The sequence below is a fragment of the Sapajus apella genome, unplaced genomic scaffold (genome assembly GCF_009761245.1).
Source record: "Sapajus apella isolate SASKATOON/1434 unplaced genomic scaffold, GSC_monkey_1.0 scaffold33, whole genome shotgun sequence".
Lineage (NCBI taxonomy): Eukaryota > Metazoa > Chordata > Mammalia > Primates > Cebidae > Sapajus > Sapajus apella.
The window spans coordinates 3,189,590-3,211,905 of NW_022436973.1; the positions used below are offsets into that span (position 1 = coordinate 3,189,590).

Here is a 22,316-nt window from a genome sequence, read left to right on the forward strand (position 1 = left end):
TCCTAGAAAACGGGACTGTCAGCCCAGCTCTGCTTCTTGGCAAAGCATGTCACCTAGCACGTGTGGAATATGTGACACCCCAGGAGGGTGGCATATCCTACTCCCAATGCCATGCTTATCAATTGCCTCAGATCATGAACACTCTCATATTGGAGAATCTTCCTTTAGGGCTAGGGTCCTCCAGGTTCTTTCCTTAGGAAAGATTTCTTTACCCAGTCCTGGCGAGATCCAGTGAAATTCCTCTGATAAACATTCTCAGAGCCCCCACACTGTTTCCTCAGCTCACTTATTCTGTTTCATAATTATATATTAAAAAGGCCATGACAAAGTCCAGACCTGCCACTGGAATGTAAGCTCTCTGAGGACAGGGCCTTGCCTATCTTGGTTTATATATTTTTCTTTAGCACCTAGCACAGGGTTTAGAGCTTCATAGAAGCTCAGCATAGAAGCTTTCATAGAAGCTTTAGCATCTAGCACAGGGTTTAGAGCTTCATAGAAGCTCAGTGACTATTTGTTGAATGAATACATGAACTAAATAAAAAGTTCTTCATTAAAACATAAGTACCATGAGAATAACAACACTTTCAGATTATTTTTAGGTCTGTATGTATTATTCATTCATTTATTGTTTGTTTGCTTATTGTCAAGATTAATCTGAAAGATTATGCACTTATCATGTGCTGTGTATTAGCTGTGTAACTTGAACATGCAGGCAGGAAAGAGTTAAAAATTTACTCAGTGGCACTGGGAGCATTAATGGCATTCATCTTTGGATGTCACTATAGCTACAGTGGAGCTGTCTTGCTGTAGAGCCAAGGGAACACCCCTGGGAAGGTGCTGGGTTGTTGGTGACCTAGTGTAAAGGATTCTTCTATGGACAACCCAGAAAACTCTTCTGAATCTAGGAAGGCTTCAGATGACACTTTCCAGACTGACAGACATTGGGGTTGAGAGAAAACCTGGAACTGCCCCAAATTGTGCAAGTACAAATACAAAGAAGGAATAAAGATGAACTGAGAGATAGAAGCTTGTGCAGCAGCAGCAGCAGCAAATATCTATGCTTCTTGGGGTGGTGCTGTCTCTATCTTTGCATAGGGAAGTTGACTAAACAAGAGGGCTCTTTGGAGCACTGATATGCAAGCAAGTCAGCTTGGGTCTCTCCAGACAGAGAAAAGTAACGTAAAACAAAACTATTCAAAAAGAACATGAAGTGAAGTGCTGGTGGCCAGAAGAAAGACATCTGAGTACAAGTGAGTGAAACTAGTGTTTGAACACTGACTCTGCAATTTCCAGCTGTGTAACTTTGACAAATGACTTAACTTCTCTGAGTCTCAGCTTCCTCATTAGTCAAATGGGATTTTGCAATACTCCCTAAATGAGAGAATGAAAGTGTTGGCTTCATAAGAGGTTTTCTGGTAAATATTTGTCAAAACTTTTTTAAGACAGAGATTTCAAGAATGAGCTTACGGCCTGGTGTCTGGATATCTTGATCAGAGATTAGAGAATTGGCTAGCCAAGATGATCTTGGGATCCTACTATGTCATGGATGTGTGTGTAAATGTGTAAGTTTCTGGGTCTAGAACAAGAGTTTACAATCTTGGTACTATTGACATATTGGGCTAGAAAACTTTTTGTAGTGGGTGATAAAGTGGGATGTATTGCAAGATATTTAGCAACATTCCTGGCCTCCACCTACTGGATGCCAGCAGCTCCCCCACCCCAAGTTGTGACAATTTAAAATGTCTTCAGACTTTGCCAATGTCTCCTGGCAGGCAAATTGTCCCTGGATGAGAACCAGAAGTCTAGGAGATACACTCACATAGAGGAGACTCTGGGGGATGTGTGTGTGTGTATGTGTGTGTGCACGCATGTGTGCGTTCATGTGTGTGTGTGTGAAGAAATGTCTTTTTTATTAGAAGCTAATCACTCACAAATCAAGTGAAGAATAAAGCACAGATGGTTAAACTACCTTAATTCCCTCTCCTGCTTCTCTCCCAGCCCATCCACCATGTGTGTGCATTTTAACACACACTTTTACAAAACTTCCCACAAACACCTTGGGGAGAGCATTCTCTAGAGACCCATCAATTCCATGATGTGTTGTTAGCTATATCTAGCATTTCCCAGTGATGCTCATTCATTCATTCATTCATTTCATAAATTAAACATACACAGGGGGCTTCCACTATGTGTTAGACATTATGTTAACATTGGGGACAAGACAGATAAGGACATGGAGCTTACAATCTAGTGGGAGGGGACAGAAAATAAGTAACTAATGCACAAATGAGATAAGACCTAGGAAATAACATGGGCGATGGCATAGGGAAGTAACTGAGGATGAGAAGAGCTATATCAATTCAAGTGATCAGGGAAGACTGGTGTGGTGAGGTGATGTTTAGGCTGAGGTGCTCCAAGTGAAGTTCCTGGGGAGGATGATTGTGGCACAAACTGGTTCAGGCCATTGACTATCCCAGGTTCAGAACTTAATACTATAGCTTTGTCTTGCTGCTGTCCTAAAGAGCTGCTCTTGGCTGTGAATATGTGACTACTAAGAGAAGTAGTTCTCAAATTCTTAGAGAATTGGTAAAAGTTTTGGACTCTCTCAACAGAAAGGTATGAACCCATGTGCTTGGGAATACTTACAATTCCAGGGGGTTAATGACACTTTAAATGAAGTTTTTTTCTAGATTATTGATTTAGAACCCCAACTGCAAAGATTAGTCACAGCCTTCATGGCTGATGTGAATTCCTGGTGTGGATTTGTGGAAAGGAGCTGGGGAAGAATGGAGGATTACTTGCTACTCACTTCAGGTGGATTGGTAGTGCAGTAGGTGAGATAACTGCTCCCAGTGCTCCACTCTCCCTAGTAGTGGTGTCTAGCCACACCCTTGCTACAGTCTTATGGTGGGCAGAATGTACCTTCTCACTCTTGACATTGGCCTTGCGACTTTATTGGGCCACTACTGGGGCGTTGCATTTGTGCGGTTGGGCTTTCCCTCTGCGTTTCTGCCACCACCTGAAAAGAGCATACCCTAGGTGCCTGCTGCCCTTTCAGCCTGGTCTCAGGATGAGGCTGGATCCACACCCGTTTGTCCCACAACTTCAAGCAGAACCACCCAAGGGAACCAATTCTAGGTCAGATGAACACAGGCAGCCTGTACATCTATGTACGTGAAATTGAAGGAGAGTGGGAAGGCACTGAGTTTGGGGCGGGTGTGTTACACAGCATCTTTGTGGCAAGAACTCCTATCACAGGTTTACATGTAACAACCATATACATCACCAGAAACATATGAAGCATCTGTGGAGTTCTGAACTTAAATGGTGCCTATAAATGGCCCAAGGGATCTCACATGAGCACAACTGTCAGATTTAAGTCATCTTCATTTCATAATGCTGGAATAATGTCTGCACTTTTTGTATTCCTTGTAAAATTTCTATTGCACAAATTACAGGATGAAAAAAATAAAGTGGGAGAGAAAAGTGTGGGGGTGAAAGAGAGATCAAAGTGGTTCTATACTGCAGAAAGTTTGGAGAGGCTAAGGCCCGAGATAAAAGCTTTGGCTACTGTGGAAAAGGGAAGAACATGCATAAAAAGGGAAATTGAACTAATATGTTTTGAGTGCCATATACCATGCCAGATGCTTTACATATGGTGCTTGACTGAATTCTGTTTAAAAACAACAAATAAACCAATAAATTCTTATATTACATCATTTCACAGATGGAAAAACTGAAGCTCAGAAAGTTTAAATAAATTTTTCTTGGTCACTCTGATGTGGAGCCTAGGTTTCAACTCTAGCTCTTGTCTTCAAAAGTCGTTCTCTGCCCACGAGTTGATATCATTTCCCTGTGAGAATGAGCAGCTTAGCGTTTTGTTTGGGGCAGAGTACACACCAAATTTCATGGGGCTAAGAAGGGACAGGGTGGTATAGATGTAAACTATTCTTAGAGTTGAAACCCTTGAAGGGGAAGAGAAAGATAGTGGGTGGATGGTAGTTTGAGCACATAGGCACTGAAATTCAGATTTAATTAACTGAGCATATCCAAAAATACTGAATTGTTACAGTAACTACCTTCAGATGTGACACTGAGTTACTGATTACTTTCTTTTCTATTTTGATCTATACACCTGCCTTATCCCTCAGACTTGAAGACAAGGGTCATTAACTTTTCTTAAATAGGCAATATGTGCACAGGGTAACAATCAGATAGTATAATAAGCTGTAGTGAAAAATAAGCCTCCCTTCTCCTCTGTCCCCAAGTTTCACATCTTGAGTTAACCACTATTATCAGGTAAGGGGGATTTTAAACTTTTCACGTAAGTTTGAGAACTTAGAAGCCTTGTTACTTTAAAGAATCCACTGTACCTGTCTAAGCCTCATTCATGCATTAGCTAAACACATACTTAGTACGTGTCTATTAGGGGCCAGGACTTAGTTTTCCCGTCTGTATTGGTTTCCTATTAACACAACAAATTACTATACACTTAGTGGCTTAAAGCAACAAAAATTCATTATCTTCCAGTTCTAGAGGTCACAAGTCTGAAATGAATGGGCAGGGCTGGGTTCTGTCTGAAGCTGTAGGGGAGAACATTTCATTGCATTTTCTGAATTCTAGAAGCCACCTGCTTCCCTTGACTCCTGGTCCCCTCCTTCATCTTCAAAGCCAGCAGCACAGCATCTTCAAATTGATCTTATTTGACCCAGACTCTCTTGACTTCCTGTTTCCCTTGTGATTAGATTGGGCCAACCTGGATAATCGAGGATAATTTCCCCATTTCAGGGTTTTTAATTTAACTACATCTTCATGATCTCTTCTGCCATATAAAATAACATATTTACAGATTCCAGGAATTAGGATGTGGACAACTTTGTGAGGCCATTACTCAGTCTACCACACCATTTAAAATTGAAATAATTTATATGTCCATGCTTTGTTTTAAACGGTATCTCCTAAATAAGTCACAATCCATCCAAATTTTCTCTATTCCACTGACAACACATAGATGTGCCTTTCATGATCTTTGTCTCAGGTCAATGCAAAGCCTTTTCAACAGGCTCCCCTGACACCTAGATCACCCCTCCCATGAATTATTTACACTGCAGCCAGGTGAGCCTTTTCTAAACATCCATTTTTTTTCCATGCAATTCCCTTCTAAAAATATCTCAGTGGTACCCTACAGAGCTCAATCTGATGCAATACCTACTTTGCTTAGTTAATGAGACTTTTCTTAATGTAGCAACTGCTCCCTTGTAGTCACCCTGAACTTCTTCAAGTTCCTTAGATTCAGTCCCTAGGCTTTTACACATGTTTTTACTCACCTTCCACATCTCAGCTTAGGTGTTACCCTCTTGGGGAAGGCATTCCTGCTTCCCAGCAGCTAGACTAGATTAGATGCCTGCCTCTGTGGCCCAACAGTAATTCTGCATCCCCTATTACAACCCTTATTGTACTGAATAGATGTTCTTGCTTACCTGTGGTGTTTAATAAATATTTGTTGCCTTAGTTACTGCATGAATAAATGAATGAATGAACCATACTGTCACTGTACAAACAGGCACTATTTTGGTCTCCACACACCCTGATATTTATTATCAACCTTGATTCTCTGAGAGCAAGGTATATTTTGGGAAGACAGTCACTGCTATAGAGGGCTGTGAGTATCAGCTTCTCATAAAAAGACGTCAATATATAGGTATCTGGCATGTATTTTTTTGGAGGGAGGTTGTGTCCCAGGGCCTTTTAACTGAGCTTTTAGATTTGAAGCCCTGCCATCCTCTCCAGACAGATCAATTAGGAAGAGCTGGAAATCATCACTAGCTGGAAGTGTAAGAGTTCAACAAGAAGTGTTTGCCACCATAGACTTTTCTACAGATATGCTGTGTATTCACAAGGTTTTTATGGTCCGGCATTCAGAGACTGGTGTTCTCTGCACCAACATGCATTCTATCTTCCTTAACTTTCCACTTCCATGGAATATTCCTGGTCATCCTGAAAGCAAGGTACAAGGTTTCATGAGATAAAATTTTCCAGAGAAGCGAAGAGAGTGAAACTGGGGAGTCTGGCAGGAGGACCCCTTCTTCCTGCTCCCGGACATTCCAGGGAAGGCAGTGAACCACACATGAGCTTGTTTTGCTGGAAACAGCAGGCCCAGCACAATGTGGTGCCATCTCTCTGGGGTTGGGGGGGGCGGGTTGCAGCTTACAAGATTCCACTATTCTAATGCCAACCTGGCAGCCAAAATGGCAAGGCTGGCTTTACTTCCAGAAGAAATCTCTGCTTCACACAGAGGGTGGATTACAGGAAGGATATGGATGTTCAACAGTTCATATCAGGAATTCCTCAGGAGAGAGCAGACAAGGTTGTTTGTCAGCAGAACTTGCCAAATAAATAGGGCACATTTGATACAGGCTGGTAACTCACCCCAGCTCTAGGGAAAACTATTTCCTTCCTCTCCTTATCCTAACTTCTCTGGGTCTGCCTGTTTATTAACCTATCTCATCGGCCGTGATAGCTGAGTAGGAAAAGTGACCAGACACTTCCTTGTACAGGCACAAGCTCATGTCTCTAGTTCCTGAGAGAGACCATCTTCCAAGATAGAGTCAGTCCACAGTCGATATTCCATTCTACTGAATCTTTTCCCAAACTACATGATCTGGCCATATATGGACAGGGAACCCCCAAAGTCTATTTTCAGAGAAAAGCAAAGTGGACTTAACTTGCTTTTTGTCTGGGGGTGGGTCTTTGTAACTAAATCCCAGCCCAACCAGTAGAGCTCTCAAGGCCTAGGGGTCTCATAGTTAATGAACCTAACAGTCACGGAGTGTATTTGTTAAGCTCTTGGGGCTTTCCCAACACCTATGAATCAGAGCTTCTTGGAGGTAAATCTTAAGAATTTGCATGATGCAGGGGGTTAGAGGCAGGGTGGAAGTTCATTGTCAGCACATTTGCCCTAGCATTTAAGGTTATAATGCAATATGTGGATGAATTGGTTTGACTTCAGATAGCTCTAGATAAGAATCTTGTTTCTCCTATTTACTAAACATTTGACCTTGGGAAAATTACTTCTTTCTTAGTTTCGGCTTTCTCAGTGTCAAAAGGGGGATAGTAACAGCATCTCCGTATCTGGCCTGCTGTGTGAGTATAAATTGAGGTTGTTTAGGTGAAGTGCCTGACACTTGGTGAGTGCTCCATAAATAGTACTTGGCGCTGATGGTGTGGCTTTGGGTAGCTAGGTTTTTATGTGGAGGAAGAATCTCCCATTTTCTATAGGCCAAATACCCAATTTTACTCTAGGAATGAATGGGTTCCTGGAGCCTACTGGAGTATGTCCCTGTGAGATAAGTTTGAGGTAATTGACTAGAACACTGAAGTCTAAATCATGGAAGGAAAGCAGGAGTGACAGACAGATCTGGGTTTGTATCTTGCCTCTAACTCTGGGATTTTGGGCAAAGCTTTCTATTCTTCTCTGCCTCCTTTATTTTAACAATAAAAATAATATGTGTCTTGAAAATTTGTTAGGGATATCAGGTAAAGCATCTACCTGTTGAACTATTTAGGGTAACATTTTTTCATTTTTATTTTGTCCTAGCTTCATTCAGGTATTATTGGCAAATAAAAATTGTGTGTATTTACAGTGTACAATGCAATGTTTTGATAGATGTATATGTACATTGTTAAATGGTTAAAGTTAATTAACATATCCATCATCTCACATTTTTTGTGGCATGAACATTTAAAATTTACTCTTTTAGCAATTTTCAAGTATATAATAGATTATTTTCAACTATAACCACCATGCTGTTCAATAGATCTCCAGAGTGTATTTATCCTAACTAAAACTTTATACCCTTTAACAAATGTCTCTCCATTTCTGCTCCCTTTGACCTGCCTCTGAAACCACTATTCTACTGTCTCTGCTTCTATGAATGTGATGTTTTTTAGATTTACATATAAGTAAGATAATAATGTATTTGCCTTTTAAATTTTTTTATGGTAAATTCTTGTGAGTATATAGTAGGTGTATATATTTATGGGGTACATGAAATATTTTCACACAGGCATCCAATATCTGGTAATCATATCAGGGCAAATGGGGTATTCATCATCTCAATTATTTATCCTTTGTGATTCAAACAGTCCAATTATACTCATTTAGTTATTTAAAAATGTGCAATTAAATTATTTTTTACTATAGCCACTCTGTTGTGCTAGCTAATACTAGGTCTTATTAATCATTTGTTTTTGTATCCATTAACCATCCCCTCACTTACTCCTCACCCCCGCATTCTTTCCAGTTGCTGATAACCATCCTGCTACCCTGTCTCTCCATGAGTTCAATTGTTTTATTTTTTTAGCTCCCACAAATAAGCGAGAATGTGCAATGTTTGTCTTTCTGTGCTTTTTTTTTTTTTTACTTAATATAATAAAAATTATTCCATTCATGTTATTGCAAATGACAGGATCTCATTCTTTTTTATGGCCAAATAGTACTTCATTGTGTATATGTATCACATTTTCTTTATCCATTTATCTATTGATAGACAATAGGTTGTTTCCAAATTATGACTACTGTGACTAGTGTTGCCACAAATATGTGATTGCAGATATCTCTCTGGTATACGGATTCACTTTCTTTTGGGTATATACCCAGCAGTGGGATTGCTGGATTATATGGTAGCTCTATTTTAGCTTTTTGAGAACACTCCAAACTGTTCTCCATAGTGGTTGTACTAATTTACATCCCACCAGCAGTGGGGCTTCCCTTTTCTCCACATCCTTGGCAGCATTTGCTATTGTTTGTCCTCTAGATGGAAGACGTTTTAACTGGGGTGAGATAATATCTCATTGCAACTTTTATTTTCCTTTCTCTGGTGATTAATGATGTTGAGTACCTTTTCATATACCTGTTTGCCATTTGTATATCTTTTTTTAAGAAGTACCTGTTCAAATATTTTGTCCATTTCTTAATAACATGATTAATTTTTTTTTCCTATAGAGTCGTTTGAGCTCCTTATATATTCTGGTTATTAATCCCTTGTCATATGGGTAGTATGCAAATATTTTCTCCCATTCTGCGGGTCATCTCTTCACTTTGATGATTGTATCCTTTGCTGGGCAGAAACATTTTAACTTGTGTGATCCTGTTAATCCATTTTTGCCTTCGTTGCCTGTGCCTATGGGTTATTACTCAAGAACTCTTCTTTGCCCACTCCAATACCCTGAGATTCCCCAGTGTTTACTTTCAATAGTTATGTAGTTTGAGGTCTTGGATTTAAGTCTTTAATCAATTTTTATTTGATTTCTATATATGGTGAGAGATAAGGCTCTAGTTTCATTATTCTGCATATGGATATCCAGTTTTACCAGCACCATTTATTGAAGAGACTGTTCTTTCCCCAACGTGTGTTATTAAAATTTTTGTTGAAAATGTGCTCACTGTAGATGTATTTCTGGGTTCTCTATTCTGTTAAACTGACCCATGTGCCTGTTTGTGTACTAGTACCATGGTAATTTGGATACTATAGTTCTGTAACATGAATTGAAGTCAGATAATGTTATTAATGTTATTCCTTCAGTTTTGTTCTTTTGTTTAGGATAGATTTGATTATTCTGGGTCTTTTGTGGTTTCATATAAATTAAAAAATTTTTTGTTCTATTTCTGTGAAGAATATCATTGATATTTTGATAGGGTTTGCATTTAACCTGTAGATTTCTTTTTTTTTTTTAATTTTTTATTTTTTTTTCCCATTTATTTATTTTATTGCATTTTAGGTTTTGGGGTACATGTGAAGAACATGCAAAATTGTTGCATAGGAACACACGTGGCAGTGTAACCTGTAGATTTCTTTGGGAAGATTTATTTGTATCATTTTCAAAATTCCTCTTGCTGATTTCTAGTTTTATTCCATTGTTATCAGAGAAGATGCTTGATATTATCTCAGTGTTTTTGAATGTGTTAAGACTAGTTTTGTGACCTAACATATGTTCCATCCTTGAGAATGATCCATGTGCTGAGGAAAAGAATGTGTATTTTGCAGCAGTTGAATAAATTACTCTGTAAATATATATTAGGTCCATTCGTCTATAGTGCAGATTAAGTTTGGTGTTTCTTTTTTGGTTTCCTGTCTGGAAGATCTCTCTAATACTGAAAGTGGGGTTTTGAAGTCTCCAGCTATTGTTCTACTGGGTTCTATCTCTCTCTTTAGCTCTCTCATTATATATATATAATGCTTTATATATCTGGGTGCTCTGGTGTTGGGTGCATATATATTTACAATAGTTATATCCTCTTGCTGAATTGAACCCTTTATCGTTAAATAGTGACCTTATTTGTCTCTTCTTATGGTTTTTGTCTTGAAATATATTTTGTCTGATATAAATGTAACTACTTCTGCTCTTTTTGGTTTCTATTAGCATGGAATATCCTTTTCTATCTGTTTATTTCAGTCTATGTGTGTCTTTATACATAAAGTGTGTTTTTTGTAGGCAACAGACCACTAGGTCTTGTTTCTTATCCATTCAGCAACTCTGTGTCTTTTGATTGAATAATTTAGTCCATTTACATTCAATGTTATTATTGATAAATACTTACTCCTGACATTTTGTTATTTGTTTTCTGATTGTTTTGTGGTCTTTATCTCTCCCTCCCTTCCTCCCTCCCTCCCTCCCTCCCTCTCTCTCTCTTTTTCTTTCTTTTTTCTTTCTTTCTCTCTCTTTCTTTCTTTCTTTCTTTCTTTCTTTCTTTTCTTTCTTTCTTTCTTTTCTTTCTCTCTCTCCCTTCCTTCCTTCATTTCTTTCTTTTTCTTCCTTTCTCTCTCTCTCTTTCTTTTCTTTCTCTTTCTCTCTTTCTCTCTTTCTTTCTTTCTTTCTTTCTTTCTTTCTTTCTTTCTTTCTTTCTTTCTTTCTTTCTTTCTCTTTCTTTCATTTCTATCTTTCTTTCTTCTTTCCCTCCCTCCCTCCTTCCTTCCTGTCTTTCCTTCCTTTCTTCTTTTCCTTCTTCCCTTGCCTTCCCTTTTCTCCCCTACCCTTCCCCTTCCCCTTCTCCTTCCCCTTCCCCTTCCTTTCCTTTCTTCTCTTCCTTATAGGTGAAGATGACTTTCTCTGGTAGTTTGATTTAATGTCTTGCTTTTTATTTTTTCTGTTGTATTTTGTTTTATTTGAAGTTACCATGGGGCTTGCAAATACTATCTTATAACCTATTATTTTAACCTGATAAAAACATCACTCTGTTTGTATAAATAAACAAATAAGCAAAAAGAAAACCGATAAAAACTATACACTTTAACTTTGTTCCCCACTTTTTAACTTTTTGTTCTATTTATGTATTATTGTACTGTCTATGTCTTGAAAAGTTACTGTATTATAGTTGTTATTTTTTATTTGTTCATCTTTTAATGTTTCTACTTAAGATGAGTTTAAACACCACAGTTACAGTGTTATAATATTCTGTGTTTTTTCTGTGTACTTACTTTACCAGTGAGTTTTGTACCTTCAGATAAATTCTTATTGCTCATTAATGTTCTTTTCTTTCTGATTGAAGTACTCTCTTTAACATTTCTTGTAAGACAGGTCTGGTGTCAAGTTCTTCAGCTTTTGTTTATCTGAGCAAGTCTTTATTTCTCCTTTACATTTGAAGGATGTTTTCACCAGGTATATTATTCTAGAGTAAATGTTTTTTCCTTCAGCATTTTAAATATGTCATGCCACTTTCTCCTGGTTCATAAGGTTTCTATTGAATAGTCTGCTACCAGATGCATTGGAGCTTCATTGTTACGGTGTTCGTTTCTTTTTTCTTGCTGCTTTTAGGATCCTTTCCTTATCCTTCACCTTTGGGAATTTGATTATTAAATGCCATGAGGTAATCATCTTTGGGTTAAATCGGCTTGGTGTTCTATAACCATCTTTTACTTCGATATTGATACCTTTCTCTAGATTCGAGAAATTCTCTGTTATTATCCCTTTGAATAAGCTTTCTACCCCTATCTCTTTCTCTACCTCTTTTAAAGGTCAGTAACTATTAGATTTGCTCTTTTGTGGCTATTTTCTAGATTTTGTAGGCTTGCTTCTTTCTTACTCCTTTTTCTCTCCTCTGACTGTGCACTTTTAATTAGCTATTCGTCTCCCCGTATTTTGTGTTACTGATATCATAATGTACCTCTTTTATATATTTAATATTTTATATATTGTGTATCCATTACCAAATTATTTAATGACCACAATCTTTAATACTTTAATTTTTTTAGCTTTTATCGTAGACTTAAAAAGTGATTTATGCATCACCCTTACAGTATTAGAGTATTCTAAACTTCACTGTATTTTTATTTTTTTGGTGAGTTTTATATTTTCAAATGTTTTCATGTTGATGGTAATCACCCTTTTGTTTCAGTTGGAAAAACTTACTTTAACATTTTTTGTAAGGCAGCTCTACTAATGATGAACTCCTACAACTATTGTTTGTCTGGAAACATTCATATCTCTTCTTCATTTCTGAAGACTTACTGAGTATAGCAGCTGACAGCTGTTTTCTTTCAGCACTTTGTATATATCATCCCACTCTCTCCTGGTCTGCAAGGTTTCTGCTGAGAAATCTGCTAGTGATCTTATTAAAATTCCCTTGTATGTGACAAGTTTTCTTCCTTTTGTTGCTTCTCAATTTCTCTCTTTGACTTTTGAGAATTTGATTATGTTTGAGTGAAGATCTCTTTATATTTAATTTATTTCAAGTTCTTTGGTCTTCAAGAGTCTAGATATTTATTTTCCTCTTCAGATTGGGAAACTTTCTAGTTTATTTTATTTTATTTTTATTTATTTATTTATTTATTTATGTATTTTTAGCTTTCTTCCCCTTTCTCTTTCTGTGCTCTTTTGCTCTTTGCGAGAATTCTATAATGTGTGTATTGGTTCATTTGCTGATGTTTCATAATTTTTGTAGGCTTTCTTTATTCTTTTTCTTTTTTATTTCTTGTTTATCTTACTAGTTAATTTTAAATGATCTGTTTTTTATCTCACTTTTTTTTTTTTTTTTTTTTTTTTTTTTTTGCTGCTTGATGGAGTTTGCTGTTGAAGCTATCTATGGAATTTTCCTGTTAACATATTATATCCTTCAGCACCAGAATTTTTGTTTGGTTCACTTTTACAGTTTCTTTTTTTCATTTATTTATTGATTTACTGATTTACTTTTATTATACTTTAAGTTCTGGAGTACACGTTCAGATCTTACAGGAGTGTTACATAGGTATACACATGCCATGGTGGTTTGCTGCCTCCATCCCCTCTATCACCTACATTAGGTATTTCTCCTAATGTTATCCCTCCTCAATCTCTCCACCCCCTGCTAACCCTTTCCTAGCCACCCACCCCCAACAGACCCCAGTGTGTGATGTTCCCCTCCCTGTGTCCACATGTTCTCATTGTTCAACACCCACTTATGAGTGAGAACATGTGGTGTTTGGTTTTCTGTTCTGTGTCAGTTTGCTGAGAATGATGGTTTCCAGATTTATCCATGTCTTTGCAAAGGACACAAACTCATCTTTTTTTTATGGCTGCATAGTATTCCATGGTGTATATGTGCCACATTTTGTTTATCCAGTCTATCATTGATGGGCATTTGGGTTGGTTCCAAGTCTTTGCTATTGTAAACAGTGCCTCAGTGAACATACATGTGCATGTGTCTTTATAACATAACAATTTATAATCCTTTGGGTATATATCCAGTAATGGGATTGCTGGGTCATATGGCATTTCTATTTTTAGATCCTTGAGGAATTGCCACATTGTCTTCCACAATGGTTTAATTAACTTACACTCCCACCATTGAACTTCAAACTTTGCTTAGGTATTATTTTTATGATTACATTTAGTTGTCTGTGTTTTCTTGTTTCAGTGAAGATCTCTTTATATTTAATTTGGCTCATTGAGCTTCAAGACAATTATTTTGAATTCTGTGTCAGGCAGTCATATAATTCCATCTCTTTAGGGTTAGTTACTAGTGCTTTATCATGTTCATTTGGTGGTGTCATGTTTCACAGGTTATTTGTTATCCTTCTGGCTATGTGCTTATGATTGCACATTTGAAGAAGTAGGCACCTATTCCAGTTTTTATAGATTGGCTTTGGCAGGGAAAACCCTCCAGTCAGTCCAGAGATTCTGGGTTGACCATTTTGTAAGTCCCAGTGGTGGGTTTGCTGCTAGAGTCCTAGGCAGGCTGGCCAAGTGTCTGGATCAGAATGTGGAAAGGCCTGGTACCTGGGTCCACAGGGACCTGATATAAATAAAGCTGAGTCTGTGGGGGTTGGGCCTGGACCCTGGGTCCATAAGAGCTGTCCTGGTGCTGGGATGGGCCTTAAGCCTGAGTCCTCAAGGGAATAGATTTGCCACTTGGGTTCATGGATACAGCCCTGGAGCTTGAGTCTTTCAGGGCTGGCTTGATACTAGGGTGGACCTCGAAAGTTAGTCTGCAGTGGTTAACCTAGGTTAGGAGTCTCCAGTTGCTGGTCTAGTGTTTGGGGTCCCTGGGGCCAGCCTGGAGTCTGGGGCTGCAGGGGCTGACCTGGAGCCTGGGATTGTGGCAGCTGGCCTAGGGTCTGGGGCTTCTGGAACCAGCCAGATGTCTGAGGCTTCATGGGCCAGCCTAGAACTGGGATCTGCAGGTGCTGTCCTGGAACTGAGGAAGTCCTGGAAGGTGAGTCCTTGGGTGTCAACCTGGAGTACGGGGTGTGGAGAATGGTCTGAAGCCTGTGGCCATGGGGGCTGGCCTGACAATAGGGTAGGCCTGGAGGCATGATCCATGGGTGCTGACCTAGAGTCTGGGGCTGTGGAGGCTGGCCTAGTGCTGATTTCATTAAAGCAGTCCTGGTGCTGGGGTCTGTGGCTTATTTCACTTTCTCTCCCACATGTGGAGGGTATCTCAACATGTTGTGCTGCCCAGGCTTAAGGGAGGCATGACTTAGGTAATGTGAAACCGTCCTTCCTACCCTCTTCAATGGGCCTTTTCTTATTTCTGTGCTAATCCCAGGTGCTATAATCTCTTACCTGGGTTTCCTTGGCTCTTGTGACATTATTTTTGTGCAAGGATAATTCATTCAAATTGATGTTCCTCCAAGGAGTTGGGCACTGGGAAGTCCTATTCTGTCATCTTGCTGATGTCACTCTCCCTATACATTTTAGTTTCTTCATTTTTTAGATAATTTCTTGTTCCAAATGCTATACCTCTCTGCTCATAGATTACACATGATTAATGATGTTTAGAGAAAGCAAGTAATTTGATAGCATTAAAATCTTATTTATTGAAGAAGTATATTTTGGCCATGGAAAGTTTTAGGAACATTTGCCGGTGTTTGGGGGAACAGACATTATTCATTCATTCATAGTGCAATGCATAGCAAATAAGAAGTACTTATTAAGGAGTACCTTTAAAATTATTATTAACATTGTTAATATAACATATTGATAGTAATAGTCACACTGGACTACTATATGAAGAATGTGAGATGTAAGGAAGTCATCACTGGGTTCGTGTTTTAGCAGCTAGAAACTGTCTCTCACTAAGGTACTAAACTTCTCCAGATCTGAATTGTGTCATCTGTAGGAACAGAAGATTAGACCTATCTTGCTAGTGTGTGTGAAAGTTAAAATGATACACCATGGTTCAAAGGTATGCAGTAGGCATTCAATACATATGCATATTGAACACATATCTTTCTACTTTTCCTAAAATCTTATTTTTTTTTAGTTAAGTCTTTTATTTTTTTTAATACAGATAAATCCACCTGCAAGTAGGGAGAATTTTAGCTTTGCTTTATTGCTAGTTAAACATCTTTTTTTTTCCTTATCTTATCGTGGGTAGTAGAATTTGTAGAACAATAATAAACTATAATGATGCCAGTCTACTTTTTCTACTGTTTTGCCTCATTGGGAATGATTTTATTATTTTAAAATAAGGTATGATTTTTGTTGTCAAACTCTAGTAGCATTACCATATTCAACATTTTTTCCTATTTTTACTTTAATAAGGTTTGTTTATCTTTCTGTTTTCTAATCAGGAATGGATATTGAGTAGTTACCTGTTTTTCCATCAGTTTCCAAAATAGCTTTCTTTTTTTTTTGTTTTTTTTTTTTTGGTCCTTTTTTCCCCCCCCTACTAAGCTGTATAATTGAAACTGCTAATGCATAACTATTTTTGAATTACTGGCGGCAACTGTACCTGTTCTATTTATTAATAATAAACATAAAATGGTTATTCTCCTTATCTTCTAGCCACTGTTCTTACAGCAGTCCATCGGTCTTCTCTCTCTGATGTCTGCATCTCATATTTTTTTGCATAGTGCTTTTAGGGTGAGGGAGAAAATGGCAAGGTATGCCCGCTTGCAAGTGCACACAGAGAGAGATTGCCACAGGACTAGCTGAGCATTTGGAGAGATAAACCCAGGAGTTCCTGGTCCCTGTTATTGGGACCAGGAGGTTTGGAGGCCTCTGGAGTCTGTTCTCTAATGCCATTCTGTCCCCTGCAAATTGCTGCTGCAGCAGCCTCTGACCAGCTGCCAGGCACCTGACTTCATGTCCCTCTGACCACAGAGGACCAAAGCCATGTCTGCCCAAAGCTGTTTCCATAGAAATGCAAATACATAGCAAGAGCTTCCTCTTCAGACCACCGTATTCATCTCTTCCCTTTTTGTTTCTAAATGTTTTAAGACAGTAGCTTGGATTTCACAACAGGGAGATGTGTCACACAGTCATGCAGTTCCCTATAAATAAATAGATTTTCTATTCTCTCTATTATGTTTTGAAAATGTAAAAAATAATGACAGATAAACCTTAGGGTCTTCATAAAGAGGTCATGTGCATTTCTGTAGGGGTAAGGAGGAAAAATAGGGGTGAAACCTAGTGAGGTCTATGCAGATGGGTCTGGAGTTGGTCAGAAGAAGGGGAGCTCTCATGGAAAGATGGCCTCAATCTTGCATCAGCCTCCAAAGGCAATTAAGAACCCAGTCTTCTGACCCTTAGTGTAGGGTATAAGATTTTTGTTCCTTGGAAGAGTGGCACACCTCCCTCCATTTTCTAGCCTGCTTCCACCAGTTTCAAAGATGGTCAGCTCAAAATATGTATAATTGTCAGGGAGAGGGGAAAACATACTTTTAAACTTCAAGTTGTGTTAATTTTGAGTTGAGTTGTTCGTATTCAACTTTCTGGAAGAACAGGTCTTGGCAGGGCAGGATATAAGCAATAAAACACTAAAGACAGGAAGTATGTTTTGGGTCCAACTGTCCAGAAACAGATTCTGAGATGAGGATTCATTTACAGATAACTTATGAAGGGAAAGCTGGTAAGGGAGGTGAAAATCAGACTGAGAAGAGTTGGAAGCCAAGCAAGGGTCTGATCTCAGGCACAGACCTGTGGAAGTTGACTTCAGTCTGATCCCACAGGGAAACTGGAGTGTAAATTAAGCCTCAGAAGTGTCTTGGCCTGAAATAAGGGAGTTGAGTTTTCCTAAAACTTCACTTGAATCTCAATAGTTAAAAGTTTCTAGCAAAACATAATTTCCTAGGAACTTCTGGATATTTGTATATGTGGTCAAGGTAGCACAAGGCTCAAATAACACAAAGGTGGTCCCCTAAAAAAATCGTAGGCCCCAAGACACACACAAAAAATAATAAAGGGATCTACAGGAAGCTGAATGGGCTACTAAAATGGTCCTTCCATGAAGGGATTACTCATGCAATGGACCCAGGTTAAGTCAGATTCCCAAGTCTCATTCCGGCCCACGAAATCCGTATTTTTGGGGGTGGAGCCCACTACAAAAATCAACATTTCTTGGGGGTGAATCCCAGAAACCTGCACATTTGTTCAGCTCTGTGTGATTCTAATGCCTTCTAATGGTGGAGAACCCCAGTTTTATGTATTGTAGATCAGTGCAAACAGGAAGCTGGGGGCAAAGGTGACCAGAAGGATACCTCCTGAAGTAAGAAGAGAGAGAGTATGTGAGGCTGAAAATAATGCAGGCTGTGCAGCCAAAGCCTCTTCAATTCCTATCCCGGTGATTCTGTGATGTGGAGAAATCTACCTGACTTCTTGGAGGCTTAGTTTCTTTGTTGATGTGAATCACAGAGTCCTATACTTAATTCTTAGGTCATACACTTAATTCATGGAGCTCTGAAGAGTTCACTTGTTCACTTATTCATTTGACAGATATTTATTGAGCACCTATGTGTTTCACCAGCAATTTTCCTGGGTCCTGGGGACATAGAGATGGGAATGAATAAGGCAGATAGTATTCCTGCCTACTTGGAGCTCAGGGGCCAGGCTATCACATGCCTGCCCTGTGAAATCAAAGCCCCACTTTCTTCTCAGACTCTCTTAACATCCTCTCAATCTCTACCTGTGGCTTTTCCACATTCCCAATTTCCTCCAGGTCTGTAGGGTGTAGGGACACATGCAAAATGGCAGAGATGTTACAATAAGTTTTTTTGAAAAATGCTGCTATAGAAAACCCACTGATATAAAAAATAGAATAATATAAGACAGAGAGAATTGTATCAGAATGAAGAAGGTGTTTTGGAGAGTCTGAGTGTATGTAAAAAGTTAAAGGCACTAAGAAGTCTAGTATCAAAAAAAAAAAAAAGATGGAAGTTATCCAGATTTGTCAAAAGATATTTTATATTACAGTGGAAAAGACCTTGACATAAAAGTAATTCATTCATTCTTAACTTTTTATTTTTAAATAAAAAATTGTCAGTCTCCCTCTCCCTTGGGATTGGGATAAGATGACCTCAAATATCCATTTCTGTGGCTCTTCTCCAGGATCTCCCTAAATTTTCATAATTTTTCTGACTCATGGCCTCCTGATCTCTAGTATGCAATCCTTGTTTTGAACCACACTGATTAAGGTGTCAGATACAGCCTCTTCATGTCTTTCTACCAAACAAAATCAACTGACATACAAACCAAAACAAGAACAAGGAAAACACAGCCATGTGCCTCAGTCAGACTCAGAATGGAGGAAGGGTTTCCATCACAGGAACAAACTAATTTAAAAGGATAAGAACATACCCAGTTTCCAAATGATTGGTACACATTGTACTGCTTCACTAGCTGTGGATCCACTGGGCTGTCTCTTCTTCCCTCCTTCTATACTTTTCCTTCTCTTTCTCTTCTCTAGTTAGTCTTCTTCCCTCCTCAATGTTGTGGGGGGAAAGTCAATACATTCTCCTTGTACCCCAAGCAAGACAACTCCTTATCTTAAGGAGCTGTCTGGACCTACAAGGGACTTATCATGAGTTTCTCACACCAAGACAGTCCCTCCCTCAGGGGAATTTTGACTTCAACTGGCTGGATAATGCAGTTATTTCCATCTCATTGTGATCCTCTGAATATAGTGAACACTAATGGGTCCCCTTGGTTATGGTTTATATTTCCACCCCTAAGAACTACTTTGGAATTTACTTTATCTATTGGGACAGGTTTTCTCATTATCAAATGCAATGTTTCCCAATTCCGGGGCATTTTTGGAATGTGAAGTCACATATGTATGGGTACTTTGCACACTCCCAAGACCCAGATGAGTAAGCAAATTGATCATCAATTTTTTGAATGTGGGCCACTTATTAGAATTCATTTCTATGAGGATTATAGCCCAGTTCCTAGCATAACCTCTTCTCCATAACTTTACTTGATTCCTCACCCATTTCTTTACAAAATAAATTGCTCCATTTTCAGGGCTACTAGAATTTTAGATACTTCTCCAGAATAACATGTTCTCCCTGGCTTGCTGTTATTAATGCAGCTGGAGGGTTTCTTGAGATACTCCATTTTGCCTTCTTTTCTTTTTTATTATTCTAGGAAACCAGGATAAATGACAAGGTAATTTTAGCTTTTCTTCCTGCTGACAGGACAATCAAGTCCATACTCTCAGAGGGGCAAGCTCCCCATTATTCTGGGAAGAACTGGAAATGGAGGGTTAGTGAGACTGGCTTGGTAGAGAGTAACTCCTTTTGGAGCCAAGTTCCAGGAGTTGTGGCTTTTTGTAGCTGCAGTACTGAAAGATGGCATGACCTCTGTTGGGGGTAACAGCTGCCTATCTGCTTAGTGGACAGCTGCTAGTTTAGCCTGATCAGTATTTACTTCCCTGCTTCTGGGAACAGAATGTCTCCCCTAGTTCTATGGGGAACCATCTCTCCCCTACTTTAAGTCAATGATTTTTTCCAGGAGTTGACGCTACTGTCACTTTTAAGGGTAGTTATGTGACCATGTGGCCAATCAGAGTGTATTTCATACTTCTGGCCTTAGATTCAGGGATGGGTGTGGAACTGAAGCCAGATTAATGAGGCTCAGTTTCTCACACTAAGAAAATTCAATTCATCTTTTAAGGTCAGAAACTTTAGCTGCTGCCCACTTTCTGCTCTCACACAGCTACCCCATCACGGAACCCATCACTTGGGATTATGGCTCTCCTTTCTTAGCTGCCTTCCTTCGGGGCTGTAAAGTGTAGGGGCAAAGACTGTTTTCAACTCATTGCCAGTACATAATGGGGAAATTAGCCCATGGTAGATACTTAGTCAATATTTATCAAATGGGGAGGGTATTAAGGGAGGAGGGTTCAGTCTTGGCAGCTGGGAGGGTCAGATTGAGTAAGGACAGGGCTGAGGGCTCTGGGTTTTGGTGAGATCACACTTCGGATCTGATCTCCAAAGAGCTTTATTAAGAAAAGTGCAAAACTGAGAATTGCAGTGATGTCTCCAGCAAACCTCCCAGTCCCCATTAATGACTCCTATAATAGCTTTTCATTGCCTCCTCGTTCCTTAAGAAAGTCTCACATTGTCATCCAGGCCTGTTAAACGTTCTGTGGGCCCATTATCAAAATAGCATTTTCAGCTTCACTGAACACATGTAGGAAATGTTGTCGTGTTTAAAGGAAAAAAAAAAAAAAAAAAAAACCACAACTCTGAGAATAAGCACAGATTGTATTGGGGTAATTATCTCCTTTCCAACAGCCTTTTGGAAAAGGAGGATATTTCTAATTTTTGGAAAGCCAAGCTGTACATCTAAAAGGGTAAGTTGTCACTGATTAGATTAGTAACTCAACAATTGAAACCTGACATCAAATTAATTTCTCCTCCTCCACCTCCCCCAAGCTTCTCTACCAACCCTTTCTTCCTCATAATAAAGACAAATTGCACACAGATTTCTGATGGATGCCTGGTGTGAGGGTCATTTTCTGACTGCGTTTCTGTGGGAGTATAAAGCAGGTCTGTAAATTTAAGGGGAGAATGGCTCCCACGCTTATGACGGTGATGCTGGGCTTTACACCAGAATCACCCTGGGTCAAAGGCTTGACTCATAGTCACGTATGGGCTGCACGCAGAGAGGGGAGCTCAGGGACTGAACATGCACAGCAGAAGAATCAAGATCTTAGGTTGTCATCAGCTGTTTTATGACCACTGTCTCCAGCTCTCAGAGTGATGCCTTAATGGTGTCTCTGTAGTCCAGGTGAGCTGAAGTGCAGGTCCAGCTCTGCTGTTTATCAGCAGTGCAGACTCCATATTGTGCTTTGCAAGCCTCAGTGTCCTTGCCTGTTAGAACCTGAATGGCAGTTCAAGCCTCTTAGGTTAGTAGGAAAGAGCAAAGTCATTGATGAATGTGAACGTGTGTAGTGGATGATCAGAAAGGGCCACCTTCTTTTCAGGCCGTTACTGGCCCTTCTCCCCACCCTCCCATTTCGTCTGAAGTGGAAGGCCCTGTCTAAATGGCTCTAGATCCCCAGGCCACAGAGGAAGTTGAGATACATTGCAGAATGAAAAGCAGATTGCTGTAAGTACACAGAGGATGGTATGAGCAACTCAGCTTTGTGGAGCCCAGGAAGGCTTCCTGGAGAAGATGGCAAGTGAGCTGTACCAGGAAGGAAGGGCAGACATTTCCGAGAGGATAGACGAGAGAGGTCCTGGGCAGCAAGCTCAAGTGGCATTTCAAGAGCACGTAGGGAAGATGAGGCTGGAGAAGACAGTGGCCCTCAGTCCCCAAGGTGGATCATGCCATATCCCATGACAAAGGCTTGTGTGTTAGTGGTTCTCAGACCTCATGGACCTCAAGGACTTGTGAATCATCTAATGAGTTTGTTAAAAATGTAGCGTCCTGAATTGTCAGGAATACAAATCAAAACTACAGTGAGATACCACCTCACACCTGTTCGAGTGGCTATGATAAAAAAGACAAGAGGTAGCAAGTTTTAACAAGGATGTAGAGAAAAGAGAGTCCTTATATACTGTTGGTGGGAATGTAGATTGGTACAGTTGTCATGGAAAACAATATGGAGGTTC

The 22,316-nt window shown here is 39.3% G+C and overlaps 1 long non-coding RNA gene across 1 annotated transcript in view; it reads left to right on the top strand.

Annotated features, from left to right (window-relative positions):
• The first annotated feature begins 476 nt into the window (after nucleotides 1–476).
• LOC116562683 overlaps nucleotides 477–22,316 on the top strand; it is a 58,855-nt gene continuing 37,015 nt past the window's right edge. The window contains exon 1 of the long non-coding RNA XR_004274056.1: nucleotides 477–1,250. This is a non-coding gene — a long non-coding RNA (uncharacterized LOC116562683). The remainder of the gene's footprint in view (nucleotides 1,251–22,316) is intronic.